This window comes from Diabrotica undecimpunctata, unplaced genomic scaffold (genome assembly GCF_040954645.1).
Source record: "Diabrotica undecimpunctata isolate CICGRU unplaced genomic scaffold, icDiaUnde3 ctg00000614.1, whole genome shotgun sequence".
Lineage (NCBI taxonomy): Eukaryota > Metazoa > Arthropoda > Insecta > Coleoptera > Chrysomelidae > Diabrotica > Diabrotica undecimpunctata.
This window is the reverse complement of record NW_027311919.1, coordinates 44,372-64,137: the sequence shown is the minus strand read 5'-3', so window position 1 is coordinate 64,137 and position 19,766 is coordinate 44,372.

The following is a 19,766-nucleotide window of genomic DNA, read 5'->3' as shown; positions in this document are numbered from 1 at the left end:
ATAATATAATATAATGAAAAATATATACATTTGGGAGATGTGCTGCTAAAAGGGTTAAAAAATACAAATTCCTGGAAATCGGAATTTTAAAAATTATGGTAAAATAACAAAAATAAAGGCCAGATTAGGGCCACAGTAAATATAAACAACTCTCTGTAATAAAGACCTTGGATTAAAACAGAGTAAGAGCTCTAGATGTTTCGTGTTTTCGAGACTACAATAGGAAAGTATTGTTATGAAAGTGCAGTAGGATTTATCCCACATAGAAAAAGTCCCTTGACGAAAAAGAAGAAGTAGTTCGAGAACATTCAACATGACGTCATGACATCAGAAAATTCATGAAATGTCTAGTGAAGTTTGGAACGTCAAAATAAACAGATGTTTTTGATAGTTTAGAACAGTATCTTGAGTTTTCAAGTTTATATAAGTTATTATAGTTATTATAGTTATTATAGTTATTATAGTTATTATAGTTATTATAGTTATTAGAGTTATTATAGTTATTATAGTTATTATAGTTATTATAGTTATTATAGTTATTATAGTTATTATAGTTATTATAGTTATTATAGTTATTATAGTTATTATAGTTATTATAGTTATTAATTGGCTTAATTGAAGGCCAAACGATTCCAGACGATTGGAATTTGGCCCACATTAGCCCCATTTATAAAAAGGGAGACAGAAAAGAATGCGGAAATTATAGAGGCATTAGCGTAACTAGCTCGCTGGGAAGGTTATATGGTCGTATATTGAAAAGAAGAATAGAAGAGGAGTATAAAGAAATTGAAGAACAAAGCGGCTTCAGAGCAGGAAGATCGTGCGTGGACAACACATTTACCCTTCAACAAGTAATTGAAAAACGAACAGCTCGAAACCTCCCTACGCATCTGGTATTTATAGATCTGGAGAAGGCTTATGATACAGTTCCTTTAAAACTCTTATTTAGTGTCTTGACGAAAACGGACCTTAGTAAAACATATCTAAAAGCAATACTGAACATCTATAAATGTCCTCAAAGCACTGTAAAAACAGGAAATACTTTCTCAAGGGTATTTACAGTAACGAAAGGCTTGAGACAAGGATGTTGTCTTTCCCCTACCCTATTCAAAATATATATCCAAGAAGCACTGCACCAGTGGAGACAAAAATGTGCGGGAATGGGGTTGAAGCTTAACAACCATTATCTGACAACGCTGTTCTTTGCAGATGATCAAGTACTAATTGCAAGCTGTGAAGAAGATGCAGATTATATGCTTAGAAAGCTCAAAGATGAATACGAAAAATGGGGGATGAGTATGAATATGTCTAAAACAGAATATATGCGAATAGGCAATGAAGACGAAGACCCGGATTTGGAAATTAGACAAATGAAAAGGTGCTACGAATACAAATATTTGGGAAGTATTATCTGCAGTAAAGGAACAACGGAACGAGATATAGACTATAGAGTGCAACAAGGCAGGAAGATTGTTCAAATTCTGAATTCGATACTTTGGTCCAACAAAGCTACTATGAGAACTAAAATGACTATCTACAAAGTAATTGTAGAGCCCATTCTTACATATGGAGCAGAATGTTGGCAAATGACAGTAAAAGGAAAGAAAAAAGTTGACACGGTTGAAATGGACTACCTAAGAAGAGCTTGCCGTATATCAAGAGTAGAACGTATACCTAATTCTGAAATTAGAAGAAAAACAGATAGAGTACATACAACTTCTGAAAGAATAGAAACTAGACAGTTAATATGGTATGGACACGTACAGAGGATGGACGACAACAGATGGCCAAAAAGAGCTATGGAATACAATCCAAGTAATAGAAGGAAACGAGGAAGACCAGCCAAGTCTTGGATACAAGGTGTTATGGAAACCATGAAAGATAGAGCAATTGATGAAGACACCTGGAGAGATAGAAAAAGATGGCGATCGAAATGCGGGAAGCGGCAGAAGCTGTAGGATCCCCGCTTATATATATATTATAGTTATTATAGTTATTATAGTTATTATAGTTATTATAGTTATTATAGTTATTATAGTTATTATAGTTATTATAGTTATTATAGTTATTATAGTTATTATAGTTATTATAGTTATTATAGTTATTATAGTTATTATAGTTATTATAGTTATTATAGTTATTATAGTTATTATAGTTATTATAGTTATTATAGTTATTATAGTTATTATAGTTATTATAGTTATTATAGTTATTATAGTTATTACAGTTATTATAGTTATTATAGTTATTATATTTATTATAGTTATTATAGTTATTATAGTTATTATAGTTATTATAGTTATTATAGTTGTTATTCAGTTAAAGTTGTACAAAGTATTTTAAACAACTTTGAGTTCGAATAAAGATAATTTTAAAAAGTGTAACATTGGTGACAGTTTGACAAAGAAATGAATACATCCAGACATCCCGCGTAGTTTTTAAAAATGGAAGAAGAAACGGAGAAGCGGAGGCAAGAAGAGAAAAAGCTTAGACAAGAAGAGGCAAAACTGAAGAAGAAGCATAGACAGGAAGAGAAAGAGAAACGTAGACAAGAAGAGAATGAGAAAAAGGAGAAGGAAAAAAGGCGTAGAAAAGTAGAGGTAAAACTCATAAATGGTTTATCCAAAATTCACGAAAATTTCTAGTTAGAAGTAATTCAAATCACTATTTGAATAGATAAATTAAAAGAACAACACAATATGATTTAGAAAATAAAATAGTACCTAGATCAACCAAACAATTTGAAAATCGATTTAAAAAATAAATTCACACAATATCAAACTGATTTAAAACAACACCAAAACTATTTCAGAAATAATTTAGAACAAGAACAAAAGATTTAAAATTAAATTTAAAATGCCAAATAGTTGAGTTAGAAAGAAAAATTAACACCCAAGCTTCTATATCTAATATTGTTTCGGTAACTAATGTCGAATCACAACAAATGACATTATCATCTTCCATATCTGAACGAGGCACAATTATTCACATTTGATGGTCAAACAGTATGGGTAACTTATCGTTTTCAATTCGAAGCTGCATCTAGCTGGACAATCCCATATCTAATGAAGATCTAATTTTAGTTAAATTAATTTTTATGTTTTGATTTTCACTTGCGAAAAACGAATTATTTGTTTACATTTGTGACTTTATCGCTTCGTACTCTAATCGATTTTTTTAAATTTTATTACTTACAATAATAAATTACCTGTAGTTGTTTGTGATATATGTTTTAGTTAAGGGTTCACCTGATAGTATATAACGTTTGCGTTACAAGGTCCTGTGTACATTCGGAACATAACAGCTTTCGGATAATTATACGTATACCTACTCCTAATGTTATTCTAAATCTTGTGTAAACGATGTATTGTTTGTATTACAACGCAAACAGTAATCAATTTATACCTGTGTATGTACAGAAAAAATGGACAATTTTCATTTGTGTTATATAATAATGTGTTATGTCTCAAATAACAATTTCAAAGTACAGATACATTAACAGATTATTTGACAGATATATTTAAAAATAATGAATGTCAGTTACCCAAAATATTGCAAAAATATGGAAATATGTCGTTGGTAAACCAAATTACAAAATTATAGCTAGAGACTTAGTACACCGGCGGTCATATTAAAAAAAAAGGTAAGCAGAATGCTTACAATAATTACAGAAACATAAATATTTTAAATACAATTACAAATTGACTACCAAAATGGTTACTAACAAAAAAAAATCTTCGATAACATTAGAAGATCAACATTTAGATCTGGCAGATCATGTACAGACGATGTTGTCCTGGTAGCAGAGAATGAGGAATATCTTCAAAGGCTCTGACATCCTTTTAACACAAAAGGAAAATGTTTAAATATGGCAAATAAATTAATTATTACTGCTGAAAAACTGACATTATGTAAATTGAAAGCTTGTGGAAAATTAAAAGTACAAACAATTACCTTATGATAGAGACAAGCATCACCTTAAATTCATTACAACACCAAGCTACTTATAAGGTAGCAGAGTGCCTTAACGACTTAATGTGGAGCAATAATCTTATTGTAGTATATATATATATATATATATATATATATATATATATATATATATATATATATATATATATATATACAGGGTGGTACTTAAGTAATTGTACAAACGAAAACCGTAAATTATACACTTTAAAATATTACGATTTAAGCCAAATTGCTTTAATAAAATGTTGATATTAAGAAAGATACAGGGTGTTAAAGTGCAAATTTAAATTTCTATTTTTCGCTATAACTTTTATGTTTGTAGAGATTTATGCATAAAAATTTACAACTGGGTACTTTTAAATATGAGAAATTATAATTTGATACACACTTTGATGTAACTGATAGAGGGCGCCACATATGCCACATAGGTGGCATAAATTTGCACTTAACTTTTTTGCTGTTTGAGTTACCTGTATTTTTGATAAAGAATATTAAAGATACATTATTTAAACAAAAAAAAGGTATACTTCTTAATAACTTCAAAACTTAACAGTTTTCGTGATAATCGCATTTTACAAATCAGCTGCATAATTCTGATTTAAGGCAATTACTCCAAGCAACGAAGGAAAAATAGACAAAAACATTAATAAATCTAAATTTTGGTATAAAATACCTTTAACTAAAGTCAATAGTTAACGAAATAATAAATAAAATAAATATATCAGCAGGATAATTAAGAATAGGATTTTACAAAAACAGAATAATAGGGATTTTACATCAAACATTTTACGTTTTATGTTAAATTAAAGTCATAATCAAAACATTTTGTTTACAAACCAAATTAAGAAATAGTTAAACTAAATAACATAACTTTTTGTCAACGTAAGTGTTCGATATGTCTACCATTTTATTTAATTCATTTGTCAATATATTACATAAAAGATCGTCACATGATAAATAGCATCATTGGTTCTAAAGAAACTGCTGCAGTATTTATTTCTTTTCATAGTTGGTTGCGAATTTTTATGGGATTCTTATAGACACGTTGTTTTAAAACGCCCCATACACCAAAATCAAGCGGATTAAATTCTGGGCTACGTGGTGGCTATAATGTATAATGGATGAATATATTCTTTTGGATACATATCCAAACCTTATGGTATATTATGGAACTACATCTTATTTGTGGCAGAGGTTAAACTGTGATGTATTTGATTCATTGGTTACTTATATAAACACGGAATAACCTATAGATGTCATTACTTATTTATATGATTACGTTACAGCTTACGAGTAACTATAATTACCTCTCGAACAAATGGTCTATTATGATTAACTAACGAACCAATATTATGCTGAACTAAATTACCTGTGTGTTTATTATATTTATAACAATATCGATTATTAGGCCAACGATGATGTTTTTGTAAAAATGCTGAATCTTTAAGGTTAAATTGGTAGCAGAAGTATTATGAAACAAGACACATCTGTGGTATTCAATACTTGGGCTTTAGTTTCTAATTGTCCTAATAAAAATGGTTAAATAATTTACGTAATGAATGATAAGTATTCTTTTGGGATTTTATATAAATTAAATAATTATATATTATAATTATAAATAATTATATCAATATCTCACCACATTGCAAAGGAATATGACTGCCACGATAAATCCAACGTTCAGAACATTTATATTTAAGTATGTTCTCACTGCCTTCTCTCTAGAATGTGGTGGTGTACCATCTTACATAAACCATATATTTTGGGTTTTCAGCATTTTACAATAGAAAAAGTAATACAACTCCAGTAGGTATAGAAACTTAAGAATCGATATAAAAGGGAAAATGTAAAGATGATGACGGCCAACGTCTGAATACGAACATGGTACCTAAAGAAGAAGATGAAGAATATTTTCATAAGACATTTAGCAGCCATAACAAAAATGTTGTAATGTTACATTATCATCTTTGAGTTGTTGTAATAAGAATAAACTGTGAATTATGCCTATCTACAGGTATTCAGTGCTTCACCGCACAAATATTACAACTAAGAATTATTATGCAGCTGACTTATAAAATGCGAATATCTCGAAAACGGATAAATTTTGACGTTATCAATAAGTATACCTTTTCCTTGTCAAAATAATGTATCTTTAATATTTTTTAACACAAATAGAGCTAACTTTAAGAGCAAAAAAGTTAAGCGCAAATCTATGCCACACATGTGGCATATGTGGCGCCCTCTATCAGTTACATTAAAGTTTGTATAAAATTATAATTTATCCTGCTTTAAAGCATCCAATTACAAATTTTTGTCGAAAAATATTTACAAACGTAAAAGTTATAGCGAAAAATAGAATTTTAAATTTCCACTTTAACACCCTGTATCTTTCTTAATATCAACATTTTATTAAAGCAAGTTGGCTTAAATCGTAATATATTAAAGTGTTAGAAGTGTTAGAATTTATGGTTTTCGTTTGTACAATTACTTAAGGACCACCGTGTATATATATATATATATATATATATATATATATATATATATATATATATATATATATATATATATATATATATATATATATATATATATGTGCATTTGTATCCCTTTTGCCTCCGTATATACAACAGGCGTCCCTCACTCCACCAAAACTAGATGTAGTGTGTGCACATATAATGCATCATTAACCTTATTTTGATGTATATTATAAAGGCAAAGAAAGAGGGGTAATTATTTATTAACCTAATTTTATACAATTATTTTATTTGTGTAGTTCTTGTTTGCCTCCATACAGTGAACGTACTCTATGGACTCATTTGCATATTTTATATGATGTTGCAAGTGCGGGTCCACCTCCGTAGATGTTGCCAAATTGATCGTGTTATTATAGTGATCGCGAAATATGATTCATACTTCTTATACTTAACTCTTTCTTATTTCTAGATTGAAATTTATTTGCCCTTTTTCATTTAGTCTTTTTATTATGTACTGTACAGTTATTAGGTTTCTGTTCTGTTTTTGTTGTATTTTACCTTCTCTGATATTTTTTAATAGTATTGGTATTGATAAAGATTATTAATGCGTAATCGCTTTCCTCCGGTGGTTTCCAGAGTTCTATGACTTTTTTTCGGCGATTAACAAGCTGGTCGAACTCTGTCTCATTTCTCAGTATAGTACGATTATACACATTATACAGTTTACCTATTTTAGAAATTCGTTTTGCTTTGTGTATAAATACATGTGGTTGTGGTATACATGATCTATTCTGACTTTTATAAATATGTCAGAACTGCCAGGATTAAAAAGGTAAGTTTAAAAATAATTAATTTTAATTTAGACTATAATTTCAATTATTATTACATTATTGTCTTCAGTAAATCAAACAATCAAATGGCCAAGGTACCTCGAACAAGAGGGAGGATTTTATTGGAACTTGCTAACGAGTTACAGGAAAATAAAGAAGGTGAGTTATTTTTTTCCAAAAAATTAATAAACGCGGCCAACGATCCCAATCATTTTAACATTAACAGTGTAAACATTTTTCCAAAAATATAATTAGTTTTCTACTTCTTTTATGTTTAGTTAATTAGTATGCCTTTGTAGTACAATCGTATTTTAATCAACGGTACAATTTATACAGTGGCTCACAGTAAATATGATCATTCGTTTAAAATATGTTTATTGCGAAAAATATCTACATTTAAAATTAATAAATTCAATGTTGCAACACAACTTTTAACATAAATAATATGAAAATAAATTAAACAAAAGTCTTCCAACTAAAGAAATTTTAAAAAATTAGTGTGGGTATTTGTTAATACTAATGCTCACAATAAAAATCGCCAGTCTCCACTTCATTACCATAATTTAACAGTAGGTAAAATTTTTATAAACGTCTTGTTAGTACTTTGGAGATAATACCTCCTTTGAGCTCGGTTGGAATTGATTTCACTAATTTTTTACAATAATTAGGACTAATTTTACTCCATTTTTCTAGAAGAGAAGTTTTAAGATCTTCTTTATTGTGAATATCATGTTTACGGATCTGAACTCAATAAGGAAAACTAAATTACAGAAACAAATTACTAATTGCATTTAAGTCAGCTGATTATTTCGGTGTTTGAATTACCTTCCGTCAATTACATAATAGCCATTATTTAACAATTTGTGCGGAAGCTTTGAATCGTTATCATTGTAGAAGACAAAAGTATCTACAATACCTAACTTCTCAACGCTTTTATTTAAATTTGTTTTCAATCTAGTATGATACAATTTGCTTTCGTCAAGAAAGAGCACATGTTTGAAGAAGGAAAATCTTTTGCAAGATGGTTCTTGGTAAATTCTGTTAATTTTTGCGTTATTTTGACTGTCGTAAGATTAGGTACTTACTAGCTATTCTATTATGAAAGTTATTCTTTCGTAATATCCGTTGTATGTTTTATCTTGTTACAGCACTTTTGTACTTCAATAGTACGCAGTTCTTGAACCATTTTTTATTTTTATAAAAATACATCGTTCTTTTCTTATACTTAACGTTTTCGTATTTCTAGCTTAAAATTTATTTGCGACGCTGGTGAATTCCCCGATATTCGGATTATGACGATGTTTGTTAGTATGTATTAGAATTAACAAATATTTTATTTTTTAAATTTAGTGTAGTCGAGATGACTTTTTGTTCCTTTTCATATTATTTACGTTAAAAGCTGTGTTCCAACATCGAGTTTATTAATTTTTTAATGTTCTTATTGTACGTACTATATTTTTTACAATAAATATATAATGAACGAATGACGACATTTATTTATCTTAACGATATCTATATTATTGACGAAGTTACCCTCGCAAACACAATAATAATTATTAGTTTTGAATATTTCAAGACTGTAGTAAATGACTGAGTTAAAATACGTTAATATTTTTGGATGTAGATACGAATACCATTATTATAAGTCAACATCAAGAGCCCGAGCCGGAATATTCTGCTGATAGAAAAAATAATGTGCTGGTAAGATTGTTAAAATTCCTTATTTTGCAATAATGTTATACAGTATTGTACAAATATAAGGAATAAATTCGTTATTTCTTAAGCCGGCGAATTATGATAGTAGGAGTCGTATAATAGCTCATTTGCAAGGTAATTAAGTTCTCTATTCTGTGATATAAACATCAACATAATGATTTATACAGGATGTCCAATTTTTTTTTAATTAAATTAATTTGGACACCCTGTACAAATAATTATGATAATGTTTATACTACTCGATAAACAATTGACTAACCATTGCAACTGAGTTAGCACATGACCCCTATTTTCATTTAAAAAATCATCGATTACGTCATCACGCTCAGGTGGGTGACGTCATTAGTATGGTATGTATATGTCAAAAAATCATAATTTAAAAAAAAACATCGACCTGTTTCAGGATTTTTCGTTACAGTCGCCGGCTTACGAAATAACGAATTTATTCCTTTCATTTGCACCATACTGTATAATCAAAAACAGTCTTGTTACACTTATTGTTGACGAGATAATTACGCTTAATTTGTAGGAGTGGGTGAAGTCAAATAAATTTAACGTCTACGAAAATGATGATCCCCAAAACAGTCATTCTGTTTTCAAAATTTAGAAATCACGTTGTAAACTGCGCAGAAACTAATTTTGAACTCTTACAGCAAGATTGGACAAATCAACAAGCTTTTAAGAAAGTAGTTGATTCTGCATTATCACTAACTATTCTGTTTAATAGAAGGAGGATAGGAGATGTTCAGTATGTAACTATAGATTCATATTTAAAAAATTTCGCATGTGTTGACCAAACAGAGTACTTAGAGCAACTAACTGAATCTGAGAAGCTTTTATCAAATACATACAAGAGAGTTGTAGCTGGCGGAAAAGGTAGTAGACCCATTATTATACTCTTTCCAAAAAATGTACAAGCATATATCGACTTAACACTGCAAATTAGAAATGAAACCAACATGCTATCTAAGGAAAATCAGTATCTGTTTTCTTATCCTAGCTCTAAATCTCAGTGGGTTAGAGCAGATGTCGTCATAAAAAAATTTGCGAATGCAAGTGGCGCAGAAAATCCTGTAGCACTGACGTCTAATCGCTTACGTAAACAAATAGCAACAGTAATGCAACTAATTAATTTATCGAAAGAAGAATACGCTCATTTTGCACAATTTATGGGACACACCGAAAAGACGCACAGGGAATATTACGAGTAAGTTATCTTATTGATATATATCATTGAAAATGCTCAACAACTAATTAAAAAAAAATTAATTTGTTAAATTTTTTGCTACTACTAATTAATACTTAAAATTTTTTTTATTTAAATAAATCATTCGTAAATAATAGCGGATTTTCATTAGAATTTTCATTCAAAGTAAGACATGAAGCAAAATACCGAGGTGCAAAAAAGTTAACAGCAGAATTTTACAATAATGACAACGACAATAATTTGAGTGACAGTTCGTGTCGTATGTGTTTTGTCAGATAACATAGAAATAGCAGTAATAAAAGTAGTTTTAGACTACGTAGTACTCTGAATAGAAATTCTAACATCCGATATAAGGTAAACATTATTTTTAATAATTTTTTCCTCTAGTCTAAATTACGCCATTGAAAAATTTGTAATGATTTTTTTTCTTGTTACTTGCTTGCAGAATAACGCAGGACGCTTACCAAATGGCAAAGATGTCAAAAATACTTGTGTTATTTGATAAGGGTCAGGGCCTTTAATATAAGGGAAAGTCTTTAGAAGATATTGATATTAATCCTACCAAGGATTTGGTCGAACCATGTGATAATTTCGATGATGACAGTCTATCTGAGCCACCAAACGATCGACCAGATAATTATGTTTGTGAAGACAGTGAAGTATTGGACAGGGACAATAGCGATAACGAGACAACAACTAAGCAGAAAAAGCATAAGAAGAAAGATTGCAGTACTTCAGGTATGATTAAAAAGAAGGCGAAGAATAACAAAATACGTTGGACAGAAGAACAGAAAAAATGTGTTAAGTCATATTTTAAAGGTCATATTCAAAATAAAATTGCACCAAAAAAAGAGGAATGTCAAACATTAATTGATGAACAACCCATCCTATTAAAAAATTTAGATTGGGTTAAAGTAAAAACTTTTGTTTATAATAGCTATAGAAATACAGTGTTTTAGGCGTTTGCGGTAGCTTAGGTACTTATTCTACATTACTAAATGTTCTATTTTTTTACTTCTATAGTAGTTTTTATATTAGGCACTAGATTACTTTTTATATGTTATAGTTTTATATTTTGTAAGCTCTATTACAATTAATTTCATTAATGTTTAAATAAAGTTGTTAAATTTACATTATGGTTTTTAATCTTAGCACCGATAGAAAATAGACCATATATGTCAACCTAGCAAGGAATCTTCGAAGTAGTAAATAGTTTCATATGCCTGGGGTCTCTAATAACAAACGATAAGGATGTAACAAAGAGATACGTAGAAGGTTGACTATTGCAAGAACAGCTATGATGAAACTGGTAACAATTTGGAAAAATTCAACCATAAAAATACACAAAAAACTACGGCTGATAAGGGCACTCATTTTTCACATAGCTACATATACATCCGAAACGTGGACCTTGAACTAAGCGGATAAAAAAAAATAGATGCTTATGAAATGTGGGATACCGCGGTATGTTAAGAATATCTTGGGATGATCATCGAACTAATCTATCGATGCTAAAATAACTCAAACAGTAAGAGATATATTGCTTAAACAAATACAACAGAGATATTTGCAGTATTTTGGACAATTTGCTAGAAGAACAGGCACGATGGAAAAACTTATAATCGGGGGCAGAGTTAAAGGGAAAAAATCTGGGAGATCTCCAAACCGTTGGGTGAATCAAACAGAAACACTGATTAACCAAGGGTTACATGACGCCGAAGAACTAGCCCAGGACCGGAAAGGATGGAAAGAAATCGTAAAAAAAACTATAAAATCCTGATGATGTCACCAAATCCCAAAAGGGATTGGGAAGGATGAGCAAGGGAGCTCGCATATTTATTCACAACGTAAAATTTTGTCAGGTCAGAGAGGTACATGTAGCAAACACTTTTGCCACAAGTTGTGCGTGCCGATGCTTTTAGATAAACCCAAAAACGTACCGAAGTTTAAAAAAACTGTACGCATAATATGAGCAACATTAACATCAAAATAAAGAAATAAGAATAAGAACAATGTTAATAAAACATAAAATTGTAAGGTACGTTTATTACAATAAAAGTATGCTTCAAAATAATGTAGGTGCTATTACTATTGAAAGCAATGTACGCGGAAAAAAAGTTAAATCTTGTCCTTTTAGACTTTCTAATTTAAATCACGGGCATGAAAACTTACACGATTTTATAAATAGATAAAATAGATACCTACTTAGGATCTGATAAATTTAAGATTACCCCGTAACAATACCTATTTAGTCAAATGCATACTTGCATGACATTTTCTATCGCGGTTCTCAAAAGTGAAACAATAAATATTAGCGTTTCAGTTTCTTATGACTATTCATAATAATTATTGTATATCAGGTCCCGACTACATTATGCGATTAAATTATTGCGATGTTGCCACCGCTAAGAGGCGAAGTGAACCGCTGAACATAGCGTGTATATCGGAGGCGCCGTCTACCTTTGGCTAACGACAGAGTATACACGTGTAACAAGCTGCGCCTCTGACGCCAGATACGGTGAACTAAAATGTATATCGAGAGATGATTTTGACTCGATTTTGCCTCTAGTTAAAAAATTGTCAAACGCCTTATACAGACGAGTTAGCAACTAAATGCACAAGAAACATGACTGTACGTGTTCGCCTCCGATTTCGGAGGCGAACCCGTAAAATCGGAGGCAAACTCGAACTAAGGATGTAGCAATCGGAGGTGTATGGGTAGCAAATGCATATATATATATATATATATATATATATATATATATATATATATATATATATATATTTATATATATAAACTAAAGGGAACAAGATCAAAATATAATATATTTTGACATGTTCAGAAACAGGGCCTTACATAAGTAAACAAAACGAATAATGAAAACAACAAATATAAAAATACTAAGGAAAATAACCGACAAAAACAATATAACGAAGAAGTAAATATAAAGTGCTTTAAAAACTTTGCTTTTTAAGAAAAATAAGGTAGAAGTAATAACTGAGGTGCAGAATGACATCTACATATTACCGAAAATCGTACAAAAATTATAGGTATGTATCTATTATATTAAAAAAGCATGACAATAAGGCATTAGATAGTAAACAAAGTGTTTAATTTTGTGCCTGCATTTTACTCGATTATTGTGCAGTTTAGCGAAAACTAAATACAGAATAGGAGAATAAGATAAGATTAAAATCGTGTAGTAAAAATATGAAGTTAATTCAAACATAAACAGTAGGTAGGTAGTTCTTTTTCTTCCTGGTCCCCTCTTTCCGTAGACCTTTACCTGTAATATAAGTTGCAGTAGGTTATATCTATGATCGTTTCGCATTATATGTCCAAGATATTCTAGCTTGCGCTGTTTCACTGTGGATATTATTTCACATGTTTATTTATTTAAATGACGGGGTAAGAATATGAAATAAAGATTAGGAACAATTTGAAAAAATAGAAAACCAGAGCAGAAATTCCATTTCTGTTCGCAATTCCGATTCAATTTCAGCTCTCGGTCAACACCATCTTCATACAGGTCACAAAATTGATTTCGAAAACTCCAGAATTATAGCCCCCATCCGCTTTTATAAACCAAGAATTATCCGAGAAGCCAGAAAAAAGACCAAATTGCCTCAATAAAAGAGATGACGCCATCCGGTTACCTTCTACATGGAGACCTCTCATAAACAAAATATCGCCCCCTCCATCCTCGAATCAAAATCCCACTGTCGGAAATGTTCGCGCCAACTCTCGCGCCAATCCCCACCCTAACCCCCACCTAGGCCACGTCACCATCGACGGTATAAATGAACCGTCCCCTGGTCCCAGTCGTAGTAGTGAACTAGTGAGTGAACTAGAAGTGACTAGTGAGTGTAGTAGTGTCACTACACTCATTAATTTTCATTAATTTTGATAATAGTATTAATCTTAGCTCTAAGTTTAATATATATATATATATATATATATATATATATATATATATATATATATATGTTCCGAAAGGTTTCCACAGTAAGTACAATTAAACCTAGAGCTAAGATTAATACTATTAAGAATTAACCTCATCAGTCCTCCGCGTTGAACCGCATTGATTATTATAGCGCCGAACTTTGTCTTCTTCAGGACTTCCGAGGTCTCAGACGTTAATACACTGATCACTTATCAAAGAATTACTGGTGCTGGGAATAGAGGACGGATCATTTATACCGTCGATGGTGACGTGGCTTGGGTGGAGGTTGGTGTGTGGGCCAGCGTGGGGATTGGTACGGGAGTTGGCGCGAACATTTCTGACAGTCTGATTTTGGTTGACGGGTGGAGCGGATGGTATATTCTCTATGAGAGGTCTCCAAGTCTAACGTTACCGTATGCTGTCATCTCTTTTATTGAAACATTTTTCAATTTCTATGGCTTCTCGGATAATTCTTGGTTTATAGAAGTGGATGGGGGTTATGGTTCTGGGGTTTTTAAAATCAGTTTTGTGATCTGTATGAAGATAGTGTCGATCTAGATTGAGTCGATATTGGGAACACAAATGGAATGTTCATAAATCCTATTTTGGATTCTACGATTTGTTTAGCCTATATAGGATCGAGGGCAGTCTGCACAAGGAATTTCATAAACTCTGTGTTATTTATTTGGAATGTTGTTTTTGATTGATCGGATAAGAGATGACGGTTTTTGTTGAAGTTTAATATTGTCTTTATTCCTCTTGATCTTATAATTTTGTTGATTTTGTCAGCGACACCTGATGTAAGGAAGAAAAGCTTTCGTATGATGATCGTCTGAGTCTTTTTGTTCAGATTGAGTGGGAGATTGATGTCTGCGGATGCTAATATTGATGTGATTTTCGCGGTAACCGTTTTGGTTGAGGGCTTGTTTTAAACTAGAGAGTTCAGCGGGTCTACTTGCATCATTGCAAAGGTGTATTGATCTGGAGACAAGCGTATTAATACCTGAATTAATTTGTGAATGGGGTGATGACAGTTAGCATGCAAGTAACGATTGGTATGGGTTGGTTTTTGATAAAGTATTAATATTTATCGCTGCGGGGCACTTTTGAAGAACCTGGCTCAAATTCTTGTTACGTTCTTATACCTCTCGACACCCTCGTCGATGTGGTGGATTTAAAGGGATACCTCTAGTTTTCCCTGACCAGTAGGGCGGTGGATTGCTTGTCCAGGCAGAGTTATCGGAGACTGAAGAACCCTGACGAAGTTCGTTACCACTATAGCCGTCCTCAAGTTTCTGGCTCAACTAACGTGCGATCGATGGTGAACTGCCTGAAGTAGAATGGGTTCATTTTAGGATTTTCTGCCAAAGACGTGACATATATGGTAATAAGAGGATAAGTGCTGTAGCTTCATTTTCTAAGCTAATCAAATTTGTCAGTATTCGTCTCATAATATCCGGGACGCTCTGACCACCCTTCTTAGTATAAGCATGTATATAAGCATCGGCACACGTTCAGTTGAGGAACAGACTCTTCCAATCCGCTATTCGCATGGACCTGTGAACGCCCTTCAGCGTTTTCATAGTAACGGTAGGGCTCTGAAGCTTGTCATAATATCTCAGAGTAAGTAAGTCTTCAGTACAAGCAGTTTTTGCGCTGGTTTCAACTCCGCTCGATGAATTCGATCAAGCTGGGTTTATCCGAGTGCATTAAACCTTCGACCTAGGTATTCAACCAGCTCACTCAGTTGCCACTGCCAAATACTGTCGTTGTTACTTACATAAAGAACACAAACAGGGGTTAGGAGACTTTTCTAAAATAAACAAAATGGTTCGGAGAGATAAATTAAACATTTATTGTTGTGTCACCACAAACAGTTACAAAAATACAGATGGCACAAAAATTACTATATTAGTAGCTACAGAGATTTATACCAAAAATAACAAAGAAAACTTACATGTGTTCTAGTCATTTACAAACTAGTGAGATGCTACAAAAACTTACAAATGTTACTGAGCTATAAACTGTGGCAAATAAAAAAATTATTGCAAAAATTAAAGAAGAAAAAGAAAAGTGGATAAATGAAATCTGTGACGAAAGAGAAAACCTAGATAACAAACATGATACATTCAATCTTTACAAAAAAAAATTAAAGAAACGTGCAATAACAACAAAAAACATAATATTCCCACCCTGGCTGACAATAAATAAAAAACAATTATAGTGTGGAAAGAATTTATCGAAAAATCCTTTGCGAATATCAGACCTGAATTGCAACAGACGTCGATGTCGGAAATGAAAGGACTCCCAATCCTAGACATAGAGGTAAAACATGCGATACAATGTGCAAAAAATTGAAAAGTATATGGACTAGACGAAATAGAAATATATGTGAATATATAACTAACATATATGAAAGTAGCGTTATACCAAAGGAATGGCTTAACGTAGGATCCATAGCCATACCAAAGAGATCTGGTTCCCGCAAATGCGACTAATTTAGGCCCATTAGCTTAATGAGTCACTTACTAAAAATATTCTTAAAGTGCATAAATATTAAATCGAATTTATAAAAAATTTGAAATAGGCAAAGTAGCTCTAAGTTCGGATTTAGAAAAGTCTTGAGAACAAGAGAGGCGCCGTTTGCGACTCATACATCATTTAAAATGTCTTGATTACCATAATCCAGCATAAAAATTTTTTGTGTAGACTACAGAAAATAAAGTTAGACGAAATGGATCTTCGCATAATTAAAAACCTTTATTGAAACCAAGAAGCAACCTTAAAATATTCTAACCACAGTAGTAAAAGCTTCGGAACTTTTTTATCTGTATTTTTCTTAAAACATAATGTGTTCATGTACATTAACTCCTTGGCTCCTTTGAATAGACAGTAATTCGACAAGTATTTTTATATGGTAAGCGATACCCATATTATTGTAGGCGATAATTATTAGTGTATTTATAATTATTAATGTGATATTTGTTATTTAATGAGTTAAGTAGAGTTAAGTGAGTTATATAAAATCAGTTGAACTGCGTTTTTTTGAATCAATAGAAAAACGTAACAGTACACAACATAGATCCTGATCCTCAAAAAATGGCATTAAAGTTTACACCTTGAAATTAGAAATATTAAAATTTAGCAGGAATTACTTAAGTTGTTTAACACCCTGAAATATAATTATACTGTCCACTTTTGACTTTAATAAAACATAAAAAATCATAGAACTACTATTTGATCAGAAATTAAGCTGGCGGTTGCTACATTATCAGTGGCAAGCTAAAGAAAAAATATTGATAAAAATATACAGGTATTTATTTCGATTATTTTCTTTACATGGTAACCTCACTATGCACAGCCTGGTTTCAAGTGTATGCTTCGAAATGTTCAAATCCAGTCCAAAAAATGGTTTGTATGTTAAAATCAACGAACATCTAATTTTAAGTAAATGTCAGTAACTACTTTTGAACTATATTGCTAGCCTGCCAACAACTCCTAATAACTTAATACTCTTCAATACTTTTCAATAATCCCCATTTTCCCACTTCCTCTAATAAGCTACCCACCTTTCGACGACTTATCTCATATCAGCTATTAAAGACTTGTACAAAACAGCCTATAACAAAATTTTCTCCCTTTCACCATTAAGTATTGAGTAAATATCTAAAACACGATACACATTATTTATCTCTGCAAAAATCTTTTCATAATATTTTTAATGAATCTTGCTTTCCTGGGATAATAATACACTAAAGATTCTAAAAACAATTACAAAGTTAGTTGTGCCATTCGTTCTTTTGCAGCATTTACACAGCCAAGCAACTGAGAATACATACAACATGTTTCTCCAGCTACTCTCCCGCACTGAGTTTCTAAAATCTGTCAACTTTAGTCAGTTCCTCGCCTCCTAACAGGTCTTCTGGCCATTGTCTGGGTAGTCTCCCATATCGGAATTCTCGAACAAGGCCGCCAATTGTGCAGCAACATGCAGAAGAGTGACAAAAAGAAAATTAAATGTAGTGCCGAGAAGCCTAAGAATTCGACATAAAGGGTTAATATATGGATATATGATGATGATTGTGTGGGACCCATCTTTGTGGAGTTTTATAGTCTTGTAAACTTTTCAATACTTATAGTAAAACCTATGTGGATTAAAGTGTGACCTTAATTAAAGTCTAGTCTCAGCTTTCTCCAGGCTATAAATACATTGTATTTTTAATAATTTACTGTTATGTTAAAATTATTATGTAATCTTCTGCATAATACGTATTATACCTATGTCTATGATTTATGTGATCTAAACACACCCATTCAATTAAAAAATGTTTAAAATATAAATATATTTCTAGCTGAGTAATTACTACTTACTCCATTTTAGATAGGACTTGGATTAAATATGTATTACAGATGAAAAGACAAAAATTAATAAGTTCCTATTTAAAAGTTATTATTACAATGTAGGTAATAAATATTTTCTAACGATTTTCTTCTCAAATAATAATGCACAGAACATTCCTTATAATAATATATTAATAATAATATTTCCCACATTTATGCTCTTGTTTTAATTACCTGAATTTCTGCTGACAATCTGACCTATTATGAAAATCAATTATTTATCAAAATAAGCATGAAACTTCACAATAGACTATAGTCTGTTGTTCTGAATAATTATGCAAATTGTGTTATCATATAATTGCTTACAGTTCAGTGTTTTTAATTATTAATATAGCTCTAGGAAATAATATGTAGTTCCAGCTACAATAACTATAAATGATACTGTTGAAAATTTTTATATTAACTTCCAATACTAAATATATTTTTGGTTTGTTGCAGTTGCAGTTGCAGTTGTAGTTGCTTTGCAAAATTATTATATTATGTTACTGATTTCACATATTATCCATTTTGTACGCAACAATAATGTAGTTTGGAATATACTGCAAATAAAACTATAGGGTTTACCTAAACTATTGAGAAGAGAGAATATGGATTAGTAAGATTTCTTAATAAAAAATAATAAATTCTTAATATATCTAATTGAAGTTTCTGACTAATAACACGAATTATACAACTACTTATACGAATAAAGCTACTTCTAACGTGGAGAGATCTTAATTTTGAAATCAGACTATCAGACTGAAATCGATGTTATTCAATGTGTATATGGAGCTGAGATATGGACATTCAAAAATTACAATTTAAAAAGAATTAGGACTTTCCAACTTCGCAGAGTATTCAAAGTATTATGGACTGATAGAATTTTAAATAATAAGTATTGAAGAGGGTTAGTAAAGAAAAAAACTAATCACCACTAAACAAACAAGAAAACTGGATTACCCAGGCCACGCGATGAGAGGATCAAAATATGAAATTTTGAAACTAACAATACTGGAAAAGATTCAAGGAAGAAAATCGGTTGACCGAAGGCAAAGCATTGATATCAATGCAGATCGATTAATTTGTTTAGAGCAGTAAGTTTAAAAATAAAAATAGCCATTACTATTTTCTAACCTTCGTAGGGAGGCGGCACAGGGAGACTTATAACTAGACTTCGGCAAATATGCAAATAAAAATGTAGAAAATATGCGCATAAAAAATATGCACGGGTTTACCCGAAAAT